Source organism: Silene latifolia, chromosome 1 (assembly GCF_048544455.1).
Source record: "Silene latifolia isolate original U9 population chromosome 1, ASM4854445v1, whole genome shotgun sequence".
NCBI lineage: Eukaryota > Viridiplantae > Streptophyta > Magnoliopsida > Caryophyllales > Caryophyllaceae > Silene > Silene latifolia.
In genome coordinates this window covers 12,251,655-12,271,041 of record NC_133526.1, presented here as the reverse complement: position 1 = coordinate 12,271,041, position 19,387 = coordinate 12,251,655, and the positions used below count along the sequence as shown (strand labels likewise).

Genomic DNA, 19,387 nt, shown 5'->3' with positions numbered 1-19,387 from the left:
AATTCGGGGGTTCCGTCAAACTCGGGTCATGAACTCGGGTGGCGAGAGAGGTTATTCGGAACGAGTCAGGTCAATTTTGTCAGATTTTGGGATATCATTACATCATGTACTTTACTCAGATATGCATTACCCTACCTTAATGGGCAGAATATGAATCCTAGGGTCGTATACAAGTTCTTTGTTTTGGAAAGAGATATGGATCTGGATATAGTCAACCAGACCCGAATACGAACATCAAACTCGTTTTCAATTTTCAATTATTTTTTTTAAGAAATAAATTGTCAGTGGCCACAAACATAGGTTGAAATAGACATGTGCATGGGCCGGGCTGACCCAAAGGCGGGTTGGGCTCACTTAAGCAGGCCCTGAACCGACCCCTAGGATAAGCCGGAGCTGGCGGGCCGGGCTTGCTGCTTCTATGATGACATCCTAAATTATGTTAGTCAATTCCACTGTTCGTCTATTGGCATTATCCCTCGATGATGAACAAGAAAGCTCAAGTTGTATCTAAAGCTGTGTTGAGCTTCCATATGTAATCGTTGAGAATGATCGATCCTATTGTCAAAAATATGATAGAAAAATTAACAATACGACTATATCACGTTTCTCTATGCACCCACTAATTTATAATAGATATGTTTACTAATAGACATTGTCGAGTAGATCTAATACAATAAACTATGAACATTAAAAATAGAGTGATATAATATCTGAATTGATATTTGAACTAATAACCAATAATATGCATAATCTAAAGTGTACTACACTACTACCTATAACCGTTTCAAGCTAAATTAAATCGAAATTGAACTAAATTCTACATATCCGAAAGATATTCGAACCTGAATGCATATGAACCAGGTATAAGTTAAACTAATTGACTCGAGATAAAAACTTATTGAATCCTCTCATTAATTATTATAACCTGAAACTATTGTCAAATATCCGACTCAATCCGCATTCGAACCAAAAAACTACAAGCCGTTTAGGGCGTAATCGATATCAAAATAAACCAGAACGAAATTGAACTAAAATTAAAATCAAGGTTATTGTGAATTTATGACTTGAATTTGCGTAAAAAAACGGACTAAGTTAAGGCAAAGAAGAAGAAAAAAAGCCTCGAAGGACCAAAGTAAGACCACACCGGTATTAGAATCCGCACAAATTCTCATTTGTGACGGCGGTATCCGTCAAACTTGTGACGGATCACGGATACCGTTTTCTCTCATAAAATGCCCATGAGAGATGAGTGGGGAAGCATATGATGGGTGCCCCACCTTGTCCCCCTCTCCCTTTTTGTGAGAGGTCGCGAGCTCATGATGCGATGGATTAGCGTCACACAAGCAAGACTAGCGGTAGAATCCGTGAGGCGCGCGTATAGGTACTGAGTGGCGTCAATTTCATGCATATACTAATTGGACGTTTTCTTAGTGCTCTAGTCTCTTAGTGTTTGACTATTTGACTTAAGACTTTGATTTCTTTTGGTTATTACTTCTAGTAATTACGTATGGTTTGGTTTTACGTATGGTTTGGTTTTGTTTTTAAAAAATTCTAATTTTCTAACGACGTAGTAAATAGGTTAACGTATAAATTCTTATTTGTGACGAGTATATCGATTAAATATTATTATATAGGTAAATAAAGACAAGTCATTTATTACTTAATAGGCAATTTGATTTTTATCTTATCTATCTATCTATGTGGTGATATTTAACTGTTACAGATTTGTATGACTAAACTTATTGAGTTTAAGGATGAGAAAATATAACGTTATCCTAATCCGGAAACTTAAGATGACTACAAAAATGATACTCCTCCACTTTTTTTTATATATGACGTTTTGATTTACTTAGGTAAGTCTTTTGACTTTAATATTTACAAAAATATATTTGTTCAAAAAATATAAAAATGGTACCATTAAATTCCTTACGAAAAACTCTTTTATATGAGTATACATATCATAATATTTAGTCTTATATTTTAAGAGATATTGAAGAGAGAAGGGAATGTCTCGAAATGTGAGAAAGAAATATATAAAAAAATAGGGAGTAACACAAATTCTTGTTTTTGTGATTTAAGACATATCCGTCACTCTTGAGTGACGGATACCATTTTACTTCACAAAGTACCCACTTTTTTCTCTCTCGCAACACTATTCATGTGGTCTCCTTTTCGCACTAACCCATTTTTTACCATTTTATCTCACAAAATATCCGCCACAAATGGTAACCCGTCAAAAGGGAGACCAATTGAAATGATAAGAGACGTAGCTGGTAAGGATAGCCACAAAATGATATTCGTAAAGAGCGGGGCATAGATGAATAGCGACTATAAATACAGAGTACGGGGGATTGTGTGAGGAACCCAAATGTTATAGCAATAACAAAAGTCACTTAAAAATTGAATACTACTATACTAGTAGCATATATATCAAATTAAACATGGGAAATAATTATAAATATGCATTCTTATTGTGTTTGTTTTTGTTATTAGTGATTGATTATGGCATCAACACCAGCAATGCTACTGCTGCTCATGATTCATACAGAAGATTTTTGCTTTCTAATGGCCTTGCCCAAACTCCTCCCATGGGGTAACTAACTAACTCTCTACTCTCTTTCAAATCATTTCCGTTTTGGCTCTTTTTTTTGGCTGTCATTGTTTTCTTATATAAGGCGGATACCGCCGTTTTAAATAAGAATTCATGAATAAGAAATTGAAGATACATTCTTTATTTTGTTTTGTTTTTTCGTATTAGGAGAAGTGGCGTAGCCAGAAAATTTGATTAGTGGGGTCTTAACGTAAATTTAACTAGTATTGGTGCCGCCGCCGCATTCGCTACCTATACTTACCATTATTATTTTTTTCATTAAATAAAATTATTTAAAGTTGCGTAACACATAAATTTATCATTAATATATTTTTATAGCGTATATCCTAAAATTACGATGAAATAAATTTTGAGCTACTCCCGCTATTAATATTTTATTCTTATTAATGAAATAATAATATTAATATTTCACCACTTGCCGGTAATCATTGTTGCTTTCACTATTCCCGCCGTAAATGTTAAATATTAACATCTTTATACATCTAACAAACTATAAAATTTAATAAAATTGAATAGATTTTAAATTTAATATATAATTTTATAATGATTAATAATTAATACCACAAAGTGTGCATATTTATACTAATTAATTATTTTATTTTAAGGAAATTGACCATCTTCTGATTTTCTATAAATATTTAGGAAAATTACCAAGCATTTTCTTTCTTTTAGTCTCCTTGAAATTGACCATTTTAATTAATTATTTTATTTTAAGAAAATTAACCATCTTAATTAATTATTTTATTTTAAGAAAATTGACCATCTTTTAGTCTCTTACAAATGTTTAGGAAAATTACCAAGTTTCTATATAATTTAATTTTAACTCAAACTATATAATATTTGCATTGAGATCCCTTAATTGGATCCATCACACGGTGCTAGTGATTTAAAATTATATAGGCCCTGTTCTTTTAGACTTAAAGTCACTTAATATAAGTTCACTTCAGATCCTATAAGTTTAATTCAGTTCAGTTCAGATCCTATAAGTTCAGTTCATATTCTATAAGTTCAGTTCAGTTCAGATCCTATAAGTTCAGTTCAGTTCAAATCCTATAAGTTCAGTTCAGATCATATACCTCACTTAATTTAAGTTCAGTTCAGATCCTATAAGTTCAGTTCAGTTCAGATCCTATAAGTTCAGTTAAGTTCAGATCCAATAAGTTCAGTTCAGATCCTATAAGTTAAGTTCAGTTCAGTTCAGATCCTATAAGTTCAGTTCAGTTCAGATCAGATAAGTTTCAGTCCAAAAGAACAGGGCCATAGTATAATTAATTTGTATAACTTTCTTTAATTACATTGAAGTCCCTTGGTTTCTGGATTTAATATATAATATTGATTGATTGATAACAACTCATAAAATAGAGGGGTCTTACGTAGTAAAAAATCAGTACAATCGTATATATACTGGGATACGATACGGTAAATTTACAAAATCCTGTAGGGTCTCAAGACCCCATTGCTTATAAGGTAGCTACGCCACTGATTAGAAGTCATGACTCTTTGATTTCAAGTATTATGGATAAGATTTTTAATTAAACAACATTTCTATATTTAACATCATATTTTCTTTTATTTCCACTTTTATTTTATTTTAAGTGTGAGAGTTAACTTGAGTTAAGATAAGACTTAAGACGGTTTTATATAAAAATGGTGATATAATCTAACTGAGTGATGTCTGATACGAAGTGCATGAAACTGAAACCCTCTTTCCTTGATTTAAAAGGCAATTAATTTACAATAACAAGACTATACAACCATAATACAACTGATTGTATAGAACTTGAGCTTTATAATGCATTATCTGAACTTAGAAACGTACTTTCGCTTTTATATACGTTGTTTACTAGATCATATACGTAATTTATAGTGCTGAATGTCTAGCGTTTCGGTTTACTAATGGGAAGGAGTCTTTGGGTTTGAATGTTTGATTGACATGAGGTTTTTATTTTTATAAGACCATATATTAATCGAAACACTAGTTAATGTACTAGTATAAACCCAGTTTATAAGAAATAGGGACGTCTTAAAGTAAATGGAGGCCCGGTGCACCACAAAAAAATGAGGCCCCAAATATGAATGTATTAAGTATAGTACACGACGAGGTTTGTATTGAATTTTGTTAGTAAAGCTTATAAATTCGGTGGCCAAAACTGGAGGTCGGTTCCGCCGCCTGTGGTCGCCCGGGGTATTAGACGCCCCTGATTAATTAAGAAACTAAAATTCAAGATAATTGTTCTAATGTTTTTTATCAACAATCTTAGAATCAAGGTATAATTAAGATGCCTTTGATACTTAACATCAATTATATCTATTTACTTATTGATTGAATCAGTTGGAATAGCTGGAATCACTTCAAGTGTAATGTAACAGAAAAGATTGTCAGAGAAACCGGTAAGATTTCCGACCCCTTATCTATTCTTAATAATGTAATTCAAGTAAAATAAGTGCTGATGGGATTAGAATCCACATTAATTGACAGCTGATGCACTGGTCTCTACTGGTCTCTCTAAGCTTGGTTATAAGTACGTTAACATAGGTACGTCCTGTATTTCCTTATAATCCGTTACAATATTTAACTTTTGAAGTTTAGTTTGTAGTCTAACAATTTGCTCGGATGTATGATGTATCCTAAATCCTAATCCCTAACCGGTGTGTTCTTTGCCATCTCAGATGATTGTTGGGCTGAATTAGAGCGTAATAGCACGGTAGGCGTCTTTATTCTCTACTATGGCTCAACATCAACATTATACTAGTGTAATAGAAGGCTCTCGCACTTGCTAAAAAGTGGGTGCCCGACCTATCTGAGACAAAACAATGCAATTTTCAAAATGACCCATAACGAAAAATAACTTAAAATTAACTGAATTTATATCTTTAGTTTTGAGTAATATTGTATTTTTTTTAGCTTAACTAAATCTAATGTTATGTTGATATGTTTCAGGGTCATTTAGTAGCCAAAAGATCAACTTTTCCGTCTGGCATTAAAGCTCTTGCCGATTATGTTCATAGCAAGGGGCTTAAGATTGGAATTTACTCGGATGCAGGGTATATTTGTAGACAACCTCTTTTATCACAAATTTATAATGTACTTCCACCGATTCTTAAGAATTGCCCATTTGATTAAAATACTCCTCACAAATCTTAAAACGTGGGGCAATTCCAAAGAATCGGATAAAGTAGCTTCTTATGCGGGAATTAATGAATTGTTTTCATCTTTGATAGGTACTACACTTGTAGCAACAAAATGCCAGGGTCATTGGGGTATGAAAAGAAGGATGCACATACATTTGCCTCTTGGGTATCTATCACTTTCATTTAACCGTTACTCTTGACAAATTATATACTCCATCTATTTCAGTGATATGTTTACACTTCCTTTATTTCCCTTTCACAAAATAAAAGAAAGTGTAAACATATCACTGGAAGAAAGGGAGTAGTTCACACTACAGGCCATGAATAGGCCATTTTTAAGTCGGAATTTTAATATGATGACTAATGATCGACTTTCTATAGGGTATCGATTACCTAAAGTACGACAATTGCAACAATGATAGATTAAAGCCAACTGTTAGGTATCCTGTGATGACAAGAGCAGTAGAGCACTGATGAATACTCGTCGACCAATTTTCTTTTCACTATGTGAATGGTAATAAGATTATTACTTCCTACTACTTCTAATATTATTACGAGATGAGTCGAAAAAATGGTATCTTAAGAGTATGTGTCAATAATGTGTCAATAATGTGTCACTGGTGATTCATTTTTTTTTTCTATTTCTTTCGATAGGGGGGAAATGCATCCGGCTCTTTGGGGTTTTCAAGTAGGGAATAGTTGGAGAACGACCAACGACATTGCTGACAACTGGGATAGGTAATGCTTGCAAATCTAACGGTCCCGTTTGTTACAAAAAATGTGTTTTCTGTGTGAATGTTCAGCTTTTTAGCTAATATAACGGTCCTGTTTGTTACATTCACTACTACAAATACAGGCAACCACAACGGCCCTTTAACAACGCTTATTCACGAAAATCATCAAAACACGTTGTAGAATTTATTCCGCGAATTTTACCAAACTTAATTACAACGGTTATGTGTTGTTAGCCGTTGTTATTGGTTTTAACAACGGGTCATACTTAAACAACCGTTGTTAATGAAAAAACTAATAACAACGGTTAAATTTTAACCGTTGTTAATGGTTTGGCGCCAAATTAGTGAAAAGTAATCACAACGGTTATATTAGAACCCGTTTTTAATACTTTTTAACAACGGTTGTAAACTCAATAACCGTTGTTATTAATATTATGAAAATCTTAAGAACAACATATTGCTTTATTCTGCTATACGCTACAAACACAATCTAATACTGCTACTATATCATCCTCCATTCCTCCCTGATCGTCTCTCTGTCTTCATCTCCGTCACTGTTGTCACGTCTTCTCTCCCTCATCGTGTTTATCAATCAGGTATATATATGTTTCTTAGCAACGCTTATAACTAGCAGATATAGGATTTTTTGGGTTATTATCTAATTTGTTGATAATTTAGCTTAATTGCTTTCCTGAATTTCGTTTATTTGTTTGCCTATTATTGTATTTTCTGAATTAGTTGCCTATTATTACGAATGTAGAATAATGACTCGAACTTGGATGATTGATGCAAATATGAGTGACCGCACCTACAAGGATGGTTTAGCTGTTTTTTATGAATTCGTTTCGAACAATTTGAAAGGTTCTTCTAGTATTGCATGTCCTTGTGAAAGATGTGGTAATATTAGCTATATGGCTTTTCCGGACGTTAAAATACACCTAGAAAAGTGGAGATTTAGTCGATCCTATACACTTTGGATTTTTCATGGGGAATCATTAGAGGAAGAGAATAACTCGGAAGAAGATGATGTTGAGGTACACGAAAGGCTAAGCGATGATCCCGAGTTTGCCGAGTTTTTGAGTTGGAAGAGTTGGAAGTAGAGAAGTTGAATGTTGGGTCTATAGATAATGAAGAGAATGATGATGAGTCCATTGCTTTTGAAGATGTAGGTGATGACACTAGTAATTGGGATGACCTTAACAACATGTATGAGAAGTTGTGTGAGTCTGAAGCACCTCTGTATCCTGGTTGTAAGTTCACAAAAATGTCGGTTGTGGTGAAGTTGTATAATATCAAGGGGGTAAATGGGGTGAGTGACACGTGTTTCACTAGTTTTTTAGCCTTGATAAAGGAGTTGCTTCCTGATGGTAATGTTCTACCTGTTAAGACATATGAGGCGAAAAAACTAATAAGAGGAGTGGGTATGAAATATGAGAAAATACATGCATGTCCAAATGATTGCATATTGTATCGGAATTTATATCAAAACTTAACCAATTGCCCTAAATGTTTGGAGTGGCGTTATAAGGATAAGGAAGGGATCCCGGCTAAGGTGTTGTGGTATTTTCCATTGATACCAAGAGTCATAAGGATTTATGCGAATCCCGATGATGCAAAAATGTTAACTTGGCATGAAACAGGAAGAATAAATGATGGAAAGCTAAGACACCCGGCAGATGGTAAGCAATGGAAATCGTTCGACGCTAAGTATCCCGAGTTCGGCAATGAACCTAGAAACTTACGTCTAGCGCTGTCCACTGATGGAATGAACCCACACGGAAACATGAGTAGCCAACATAGTACTTGGTCAGTAGTGTTGGCTATTTATAACTTACCTCCATATGTGTGCATGAAAAGAAAGTATTTGATGTTGTCGTTGTTAATTTCCGGCCCTAAACAACCTGGAAATGATATAGATGTATATTTGGAACCTCTTCTAGATGATTTGCGATTGTTGTGGGATAGTGGGATATAAGTATTTGATGCTGTTCCGGGTGTAATTCCAGAGCAGTTATTTGTTACCACCCGTGCTTGTAGAATGACGTCTTTGGTTGGCTTCTCCTTTCGGTCTCCTGAAACAGTGAACAAACTGAGGGCTCGGCTTTGGACCGAGCGAACTCACTCCGACGCTCAAGTCAGTAACTTAGAGAGGTAAGTTGTTGTTACTTGGCGAAGTATGTATTGTAGAGAGATAAGGAAGATATTACCCGATGAATAGTGATTCTTAGGTTAAATTGTGGATCCTCTCCTCAATGAGGGTTGAGGAGTATTTATAGATTTTCACCTTTTGTCACGTAGTGGCCAAGTGGCCAAGTGACTAGTAGGTGGAAAGACTGATGTACCCTCGGCCGAGGGACCCATGACAGGCCGGCGGGCCCTGTTGACTCCATGCCGAGGGGTCTTGGATATGAGTACGCGGATATGTGCCCCGGCTGGCTAGTTGTCCTAGCCGAGGCATTAAGAGACAAAGCCGACGGGTTGCGTCGGTTAAATTTGTCTAAGTCGTTGACTTGCTGTGGATATCTTTGACCTTGCTCAATATGTTGACTTGGTCAGAGGGTGCAGAATATGCCCCATCAATTTGCCCCCAGCGTAGTCTATGCCGTGGTATGGGCTCCGATGTATGTTGAGCGTATATTCTGCGTAAGCCAAAATTTTTCTGCCCCGGCTTCTTCTACCTCGGCGTGGCTCTGCTTAGGCCGTACCATATCCCCCCTCCACATGGATGTGTAATGGACATCAGATGTGGAAAATAAGGTGGTGCTGGCCGAGACCGAGGTTGTGAGTGCCGTGTGCTTTTGATTGCCCCCAGCCGGTGTTTGACAAGCTTGGTTGATCATGTGGCCGGCGGAGAACAGATACTTAGGAGTTTGTTGAGGAAGATGAATGGGCAGAGAGATTTGAAGGGGCGTGTTGAAGACGCTTGGTCACTGTTGCATTGATTGACGTTCAACTGTTGCAACGATTGACATTCCGTGGTTGCATGTCCGACACGTGTCCGTTCGTTTCGATTGGTCGACGTTTCATGGGCTGTGCCCTGATTGGTCCTTCTTCATGGGCTTTCCCCTATAAATAGGGCAGTTAGTCCCTGAAATTGGCTACCAATTTCATTTTCTCTAAAAAATTTCTTCTTTCTAGCCCTCTTTGACGAAACTTCTCTCTAGCTTTCAGAATTGTTACTTCGGCTAGCACTTTTCTTCAAGGTAAACAACCAAATTTTCTCTTTTTAACTTGTCAGTTTTGTTGTAAACATGTCTTCTGCTGGTGCCGGACCTAGTAAACCTGCGCCGGGGGGTTCCCCGTCGCGTCTTGACGAGGGGGAGGCACTGGCCGCCGTCCCGCTAAGGTCTGGGGGCCCTAGGTCCCCTTCTCCCGAAGTTGACCCAAAAGTTTTGGAGGATTGGGAGGATGACGCCGAAACTGATGAGGATTTTGATGATGTCGGCGAGGATGTTGGAAGGATTCGTCCTAGTGAGGGGAGGCAGCTCATCATGGACCATGGCGACGCCTGTAAGGCCGGCCCTGACCGTGCTTGGACCCACAAATTCGCCAGTTGTTCCGGCGAAACATTCTTCGAAGGCCATTTCTACTTCGGCAGGGGATACAAAATTGTTGTCCCTGAGGAGGGTCAGGCCGTCTGTTGCCCTCCACCGGGTTGCATCGGCGTATACATCCGGCACTTGGAGTACGGGCTCCGGTTTCCGCTGAACGAATATGTTATGGCCATTATTAGAGCCATGAACGTCGTCGTGGCCCAACTGCACCCCTTGGCTATCAGGACCATAATCGGCTTTGTCTGGCTCTGTCTCTTCAAGGGGGAGGTCCCAACGGTTAATTTATTCCGTCGGCTTCACCACCTTCGGCCGTCATTTCCTGGTCGCGTCGGATGGTACGGCGTGCAAATGCAAATGGAGCCGGTTACGTCTCCGTTGATAAGCTTACTTCCTGCAAAGACTGGAAAGATCGGTGGGTGTACGTTGAGGTGCCGGATGACTATCCGCTGACCCGGTCCTTTCAGCACCAAGTTAATTTGCGGTGCGAGACTAAGGCGGAGCACGACAGATGGGTCACTCGGAATAAGCTTAAGATGGACGCCGACAAGGTCCCTCTTAATGCGGATGAGAAGCTGGCGATGAGGCTTTTTGAGGTGGACAAGAGTGGGTTGCCGAAAAGATGGATTCCCCCGACGAGATCATTCTTGAGGATGAGTCGCTTTCTGCCATGTCGGCCTCATACCGGCCCTAGCACAGGGTGAGTGGGGTCGGTGTGAGGCCTATCTCTGCTCTCAATGTTTCTGCTTCTTGAACTTTGATTTATTTCTTCTGCTTAACTCTTGCTTTGTTTCCTTTGCAGACCACTTTGGACCGGACCTGTCTGAGGATATCCTCCGGAGAATGGGGCTGCACAAGGACAAGACCGTTGTTGATTTGCATCCTAAGGCTCTGGCCCGTGATCGCAGAACGTCGCCGAATGATCTCATGGATCAAAGGTGAAAGGCTTGAATGTGGAGGCGGCCCGGGCGAAGGTTGCTAGTAACATGCCGCGCCGGACGCGAAAGCGAAGTCTTCGGCGGCGACAGCGTCGACATCGATTCCACCTCCTATCCCTTGATCCCGAAGGAGACGGTGGTGATTGTTGACATTACCAATGGGGAGGACTCCGATGCGGAGGGATCTCCCCTTGTCCTTAAGAGGAAGAAGTTTACCCCTGCTGCTGCGGGTGTTACCGAGGGCGGCAAGGAAATGGGCCCTCCGACCAAGAAGTCCAAGCCTGGCATCGATCTATCCTATGGCTCGAGACTTAGCCGGCTCGTTGGGCGTTCGATGACAAAGCTTTCGGTTTGTCCATGAATGTTGACATGGATGATTTGATTGAATTTTTTGTAGATCAACCGCTGCCGTCCACCGGACACAATGTTGAACGGCGTGCCGAGGGGAAAGCTGCGCAAGCAAGTGGTCAAGATGCCACCGTTGTCACCTCCTTCCCGAAGCCTACCCCCCTCCAGATTAAGTCGGAGGGCCTAGGTTTGATCAGGTTACTGGCGAAGTGGGCTGATACGGCCGGTGCTCTTATTATGGAGCAAGAGAAGACCATGGTCAAGCCGCCCACGCCTGAGCGGCTAAGGCTTGAACTCGACGCGGCCAACAAGGAGGCTAAGAGGGCCAAGGCTGAGGCAGAGGAGGCGATTCGTCGAGAGAAAACTCGGGAGGACGCGAAAAGGAGGTCCTTCCGAGAGAGCCAAGGCCGAGGGCCGGCGGCCAAGCTCGCTAAGCGCCGGAGATGCGTGACCTCGTTCAGAAGCACGCCGACCTTTACCGTACGCAGAGGGACGAATTTAGGGGCTTGTTCCAGGCCCAGGGGAAGGTGGTCCGGAACAAGGATGCTATCATCGCCCAAAGGGAGGAGGACATTGAGACACTCCAAACCGTTCTCCTCCCTAACATGTGCGCCAATCACGGGACCTGGCCGAAGAAGCCGCGCCAGGGGAAGTGATTGAGGAGCTCTTCCCTCTTGATGGCTCCTTTCCGTGGGACAAATTTGACGAGCTGTTTGATGACAAGCTCGAAGCTAAGGAGGAAGCCGCGAAGGAGAAGGCCAAGGAGGAGGTAAGGGTGAAGAAGGAAGAAGTGGCGCGGAGAAGGCGCCCTTCTTGCCGAGAAGACTAAGGCGGCCAAGGAGGAAGCCGAGAGGGCAAGGGCGGTGAGGTCGCTGAGGCCGAGGTCGCCAAGAAAGCCGAGGCCGAGGTCGCCGAGAAAGCCGAGACCGCCAAGACAGCTCGGGTCGCCCATCAAAGATGGTGTTGCCGCTGCCGATGGTAAGCAAAGCAATGAGCATAGGGAGACGGGCGGTCGTCACCAGGCTCACCCGCGTCTCGGATAGTCAGTAGTGTTCGGGAGCCAATTATTAGGCCTTTCCTCCCGCCATCTTTTGGCGCTTAAATGATACGTCCGTAACCTTTTGCTTTTCTTTTCCTTGTATTTTGTACAACTTTGGTAGGTTGTGTTTTGGCTTATCCCTATGGGGACGGCCGTCGTCCGTATTCTCCTCACTTGTAACCTGTTATCATTTTTAATAAGAGTTTGCTTATTTTGCCTCTGGCTTGGCCGAGGTCTTTTCTTGTCTTCGTCTGAGTTGTCTTCTTACGTTATTAATTGAGCGCTTCTTTTGTTTCTACCTCGGTCTCGCCGAGGCAGTTAGAATGCGTATCTATCTTGTGTTTAACGTTCCTAAGGCATTTGGTCGCTTTCGCGAGTATCAAGCTCAGTGGTAGTGGCTGCCGTGACGCCGCTTCCTTATAGTGGCGCGTGGCGTCTACCTCTTGGTGTGGCTGCTGCGGCGTCTACCTCTTGGGGTGATCGCCGTAGCGTCTACTTCTTGGGGTGATCGCCGTGGCGCTGTTTCTTGATGGTGATCGCCGTGGCGTCTACCTCTTGGAGTGACCGCTTGTGGCGTCTACCTCTTGGGGTGACTCGCCGTAGCGTCTACTTCTTGGGGTGATCGCCGTGGCGCCTATTTCTTGATGGTGGCTCGCTGCGGCGTCTACCTCTTGGAGTATTTCTGCGGCGTCTACCTCTTGGGGTGATCGCCGTAGCGTCTACTTCTTGGGGTGATCGTGGTGTGCGCTTCTTGATAGTGACTATGGGGGAAATGAACACTTTGATGGAAACTTGGATGATTCTTCATTAGATATAAACATGCGTCGGGGTGCCCATAGTTGTCTCGGGCACCTCCGCCGCTATACAAAATTTTTCCCGAGATTGTCCGTCCCAATGGCTTATCAAAGGCGCACCCTCCATGTCTATCAGCCGGTGTGTCTTGAGAGAGCGTCGGACCTGGGAACGTACTGTATCTGGAAGGACTTCAATTTGGCGGTGTCGGCTTTTATCCTTTCCAGGTATCTTACCATCCCGTCGTCTCGAGCCTCATACTCTCCCTTGATTCGGTTGGCCACCAATAGTGAGCATGTTTTTACCACGACTTGCTCCGCCCCGGCAGCCCTAGCTAACTCGACTCCCTTTATCACCGCCTCGTATTCGGATCCGTTGTCTGAGGCCGAGAAGGTAAATTTCAAGGTGTGCTTAAACGCGTCCCCGTTTGGGCTGGTGATAAGGATGCCGGCTCCTGAGCTGTTCGCCGTAGGGGACCCGTCTGTAGTTATTTCCCATATGCCGGGATGCGGTTCTTCTTGGTCGGTCGGGGTTCCTCCAACCATGCCGACGTTGGTATTCATCGGGTCTTCCTCCTGCTGCAAGGATGGGCTCTTCCCCTTCTCTGACTTCTTTGCCACTTTTAGGGATTGCATGTTGCACCCTCTGGCGGATATCTGGGTGTTGACCACCTCGTCCTTCTCGTTCTTGGAGACGAGCTTATGCGCTTCCCCCCGGTCCGAGACATACATCAGTGTCAGGGCCCGGATGGACATCACTGCGTCGGCCTCGCTTAAAGTGACTCGGCCTATGAGAACGTTGTAGGCGGACGAGCCGTCGATGACCACGAACTCAGCTAGGACATTCCTAGCCGCGTTCCCCTCGCCGAACATCACTGGCAGTCTGATTGACCCCAGGGGTACCAGGCCGGCACCGGAGAAACTGTACAGCGGATTGGTGCAGGGGCTCAAGTCCTCAATCCTCAGGCCGAGCCCCAGAAAGCACTCCCTGAACATAATGTTCGTGTAGGCGCCTGTGTCAATCAGGCACCTCTTGACCAGGTGATTGGATATGTCCAAGTGGACTACAAGTGGGTCGCTGTGAGGGGCGATGACTCCCTCGTAGTCCTTCTTCCCAATAGTTATATCGGGGATGTTGGAAGCGGTGGCCGCTGTTTTGGGCACAAAGTTGATGGCCCGATCATGCTCTCGTCAGTGCCGTTTGTGCCCATGAGCGGACCCGCCGTTCTCGTTGCCCCCGATGACAACATTGATTACTCCTATCCGTTCAAGACGGATTTTTTTTTATTGGAGCGCCGGCATCGGTCTTTTAGCCTTTGGCGACATATTTGTCGAGGCTCCCCTTCCGGATCAGCTCTTCGATGGCATTCTTCGATCTCGGCAATTGTCTGTAAGGTGACCGGTGTGGCCGTGGTACTCACGATCGGCTTGTGTCACCGTCCCCCTTCGGCTTGGGGGCCTTTCCCACTTCTCGGCCCTCGTGCTTACTCGGGCGAAGACCTCGGCGCAGATACGACCAAGGGGTGTGGCCATTGAACCGCTTCGGTAGTACGGTCTGAATTCCCCGGCGCCCGCCGAGTTTTGCTTTCTCGGTGGACTGTCGACCGTGACCTATTATTGTCACGGCGTCCTTCGTCCGGTTATTCTCCGGCGACTCTTTCTCTCGAGTGCTCGGCCTCGCTGGGCCCACCAGGTTTTGTGGTAGTCCTCCACCTTTATGGCTTGATCGGCCATCTTCCTGGTGAGTCTAAGTTCAGCCGCCGCACTTGATGAGCTCGTTTTTAGGTCTCCTCTCGGGAGGCCTTTCATCGCGAAGGCCGCCGAGTTCGCTGTTCACTCACGAATCTCGCGAACCTTGGCGTCGAACCTCTTCACATAACTTCGGAGAGACTCACCTCCCTCCTGTCTGATAGTCAGGAGGTCCGAGGTCTCCACGGCCCTTCTCTTGTTGCAAGAATACTGGGCTAGGAATGCGTCTTTTAGGTCGGCATAACAGTATACCGACCCGTCTGGTAGCCCCTTGTACCAACTTTGTGCCATCCCATGCAGTGTCGTTGGGAAGACTCGGCACCAAACCTCGTCGGGTTGCTCCCATACCGACATGTGAGACTCGTAAGCCTCAACGTGGTCGGTTGGGTCGCCTTCTCCTTTGTATGTTATGGGTGGCAACTTTAGCTTAGTCGCACAGGGGTCTCTAAGACGAGGTGCCGAGGGGGCTGTCGACCACGTGTCGAACGACACGCGGCGATCGACTCCTCGCACCCCTAGTCCGGCTCCTCTCCCCGTGGCGGGAAGGGCTTCTTCTCCGACTCGGGTGAGTCGGGCTTCTTCCCGACTACGGTGAGTCGGGCTTCTTCCCGACTCGGTGAGTCGGACTTCTTTCACTCCTCCGGGGAATGCCTCGTCGGTCTTTGCCGCGGCGACGCCGTCCTCCCGTGAGTGCGGGAAGGACTTAGGTCCGCCACTAGCGTTCGGACTCCCCGGCGTCTTGACAGGCCAGCTTCTTCCAAAGTGCTCGTTCAAGTCTCTTGGAGTCACATTATGGGCCCCGGTCTCTGGGACGGGTTCCGCCGCTCTTGTCGGTGTGACAAGTGTGAGCCGACGTACTACTAATTAGGTTCGGGAGTAGCCCGTTTTCTTTGCCTCGACCACATGTCCCATGATGGTGACTGGTCGGCGTGCGGCAGCGTATCTGGTATTATTGGCATCCCGTACTCGGCTGAATTACTAGGCCGGTGGAGGGTCGCGAACACTGCACTGTGGACAGTATCCTCATGGTAGAATTCGATTTTCGTCGATCACGAATACCTCTTGTTGTTTTGACATCTTCTTAGCTTTTTGGGTGGGTTTTTGTTTTTTGTTTGGGAATGAATGTGACTAGCTTCTAGTATCTTCCCCACAGACGGCGCCAATTGTTCCGGGTGTAATTCCAGAGCAGTTATTTGTTACCACCCGTGCTTGTAGAATGACGTCTTTGGTTGGCTTCTCTTTTCGGTCTCCAAACAAAGCATTGAACAAACCGAGGCTCGGCTTTGGACCGAGCGAACTCACTCCGACGCTCAAGTCAGTAACTTAGAGAGGTAAGTTGTTGTTACTTGGCGAAGTATGTATTGTAGAGAGATAAGGAAGATATTACCAGATGAATAGTGATTCTTAGGTTAAATTGTGGATCCTCTCCTCAATGAGGGTTGAGGAGTATTTATAGATTTTCACCTTTTGTCACGTAGTGGCCAAGTGGCCAAGTTACTAGCAGGTGGAAAGACTGATGTACCCTCGGCCGAGGGACCCATGGCAGGCCGGCGGGCCCTGTTGACTCCATGCCGAGGGGTCTTGGATATGAGTACGCGGATATGTGCCCCGACTGGCTAGTTGTCCTAGCCGAGGCACAAGAGACAGGCCGACAGGTTGCGTCGGTTAGGCTGTCTAAGTCGTTGACTTGTTGTGGATATCTTTGACCTTGCTCAATATGTTGACTTGGTTAGAGGGTGCAGAATATGCCCCATCAGATGCATATAAGAACGAAACTTTCAATTTGAGAGCGATGTTATTGTGTACAATTACTGACTATCCGGCTTATGGCGACCTTTCTGGGCACACAGTTCATGGGAAAGAGGCTTGTCCATTGTGTGGGGAGGATATCGAGTCTGAATACTTGAAGTCTTCTCGTAAGTATGTGTATATGGGAAATAGGAGGTTCTTGTCTCATGACCATTGTTATCGCAAGATGCAGAAAGCATTCAATGGAAGACAAGAACTTCGTCAACCTCCTAGAATTTTGAGTGGGCATGAAGTTTATCAGAAAGTAAAGCATGTTGAGATAGATTATGGGAAGAAGAGCGGCTCTAAATTGTCTACTCGTGGGTATAAGAAAAGATCCATATTTTTTGATAAACTTCCATATTGGCCGACGGAGGTCGAGGCATTGCCTCGATTTCATGCACATTGAGAAAAATGTCTGTGATAATATTATCAATACCCTTCTGAATGTTCCTGGTAAAACAAAGGATAACGCCGCAGCTAGGGAAGATATGAAAATGATGGGTATTAGGCTAGAATTGGCACCACAGAAGAGAGGTAATCGTACATTTTTACCGCCAGCAGCTTTTACCCTTTCACGGAATGAGAGAAAAGAGTTGCATGCATGCTTGAATGGAATTAAAGTGCCACATGGTTATTCGTCGAACATCAAAAGCCTAGTGTCGATGCAAGACCTAAAACTCACCGGGTTAAAGTCACATGATTGTCACACTTTGATGCAACAATTACTACCTGTGGCTATTCGTTCCATTTTACCTGAAAAGGTAAGATATGCTATAACTAGATTCTGTCTCTTCTTCCAGTCCATATGCGAGAAAGTCATCGATCCCGATGACGCGGATTCATTGCAGGACCTCGTTGTAACCTCTCTTTGTCGATTTGGAAATGTATTTTCCACCCTCTTTCTTCACTATCATGATTCATCTGACCATTCACTTGGTTAGGGAGATTTTGTACCTTGGGCCCGTGTACTTGAGATACCAGTATCCTTTTGAAAGATTGATGAAAGTCTACAAGGACTATACATCTAATCGGTATCGTCCGGAAGGTTGTATTGCTGAACGCGCTATTTTAGACGAAGCTCTTTCATATTGTTACGCTCATCTCTCCCCTGAGGAGTTGATTGGCGTTCCTAAGAATCGTCATAGTGACTGGATGACCGGAAAAGGTATTAGGGGCCGGGTTGAAAAAATTGTGACACGTGAAATGTTGCATTTAGCACACATGTATGTGCTAAACAACGAAGATGAGGTTCAACCTTATATTCAACAACACAAAGATGAGCTCAAATACGATCACCAAAACAAGACCGAGAAGTGGATTGCGAACGAGCATACGAAGACGTTTCGAGAGTGGTTTAGGAATATTGTCTTACAGTGTACTGATCAAACTGGTGATGACATCTCTCCTAGGTTACTACGTCTTGGTTTAGGTCCAAATGCCAGGGTTACCTTTTACAACAGTTTTGCCATTAATGGATATACTTTTTACACCCGCGAGCAAGATGAGGTGAGCACAATGCAAAATAGTGGTGTGAGTTCTGAATTTGAGGCAATGCACTTTGCTACTTCAAAAGATAAAAAGCCTATTTGGGGAAAATGCCTTTATTATGGTGTTATTCAATAAATATTGGTACTAGATTACATTGATTTCACAATGCCTTTGTTTCGATGTAACTGGGTCGATAACAACATCCATTGTGTCCGAAAGGATAAGATGGGATTTACGTTGGTCAATCTGGGTAAGGTTGGCAATAATAAGGATGATCCTTTCATAATGGCATCCCAAGCTAAACAAGTGTTCTATGTCACCGATCCTATGGATAAGAAGTGGTCTGTTGTACTGTCTATAAGGAAAAGAACGAGTAGTCCATTCGATAATGGTGATGATGATCAGGATGTCGTTTTTGAGGGAATGGATGTTGACACTGTATCTTATTTCGACGATGTTGACACTGATCACGAGGACACTGAAAGCATCTATATGCGTGATGACCATGGTGAAGGTATTTGGGTTAACGAAGAAACTATGACATCCAAGAAACGTCCCCGATCCTGAGATAGTTCATCGGACACAAAGATGTATGCATGCATCTTTGGTGTTGTCTTATTTTCTTGATCTTATTATTAGATGTGGATCTTGGTGTTGAAATTGTCACATAAAGTATGTATTGTTCTGAGTTTGGTCAGAATGGAATTATAGTAATTTTTAAAAAAAAAGAGAGGTTCAACAATAACAACGGTTGTATTTTAATTACCCGTTGTTAATACTTTCAACAACGGGTGTAGTACCTCTACCCGTTGTCAATTATTTTTTTGAAATATTTCATTTTGGCGCAAATTTGGTGAAAATATATTACAACGGGTATATTTTAACCGTTGTAATAAAGTTTTGACAATGGTTGACTTTTATTGACCGTTGTTATTAACATATAACAACGGTTTTGTTTTGAGGACCCGTTGTCAATAGTTTGTCTAATAAAAAACTAATATAGAAACCCATACAACATGCCATACACAAACACACACAACATTATTAGTTCAACCGTTGGTATCCTGAGTTAATTCTTCTCTCTTCCTCGCTTTTTACATTCTCGTCGCACGCCGTCGCCAGATTTAGAAGCCCGATTCCGTTGCCTTCCCTTATCATCCTGCTCGTTCTCTTTATCATCATCATCAACAAGTATGTTCACTTTAATTTTGTGTT

The 19,387-nt window shown here is 43.0% G+C and overlaps 1 pseudogene; it reads left to right on the top strand.

The window, feature by feature from the left end:
* The first annotated feature begins 2,337 nt into the window (after positions 1 to 2,337).
* Positions 2,338 to 19,387, top strand: part of LOC141598922 (alpha-galactosidase 1-like) — a 38,647-nt pseudogene continuing 21,597 nt past the window's right edge.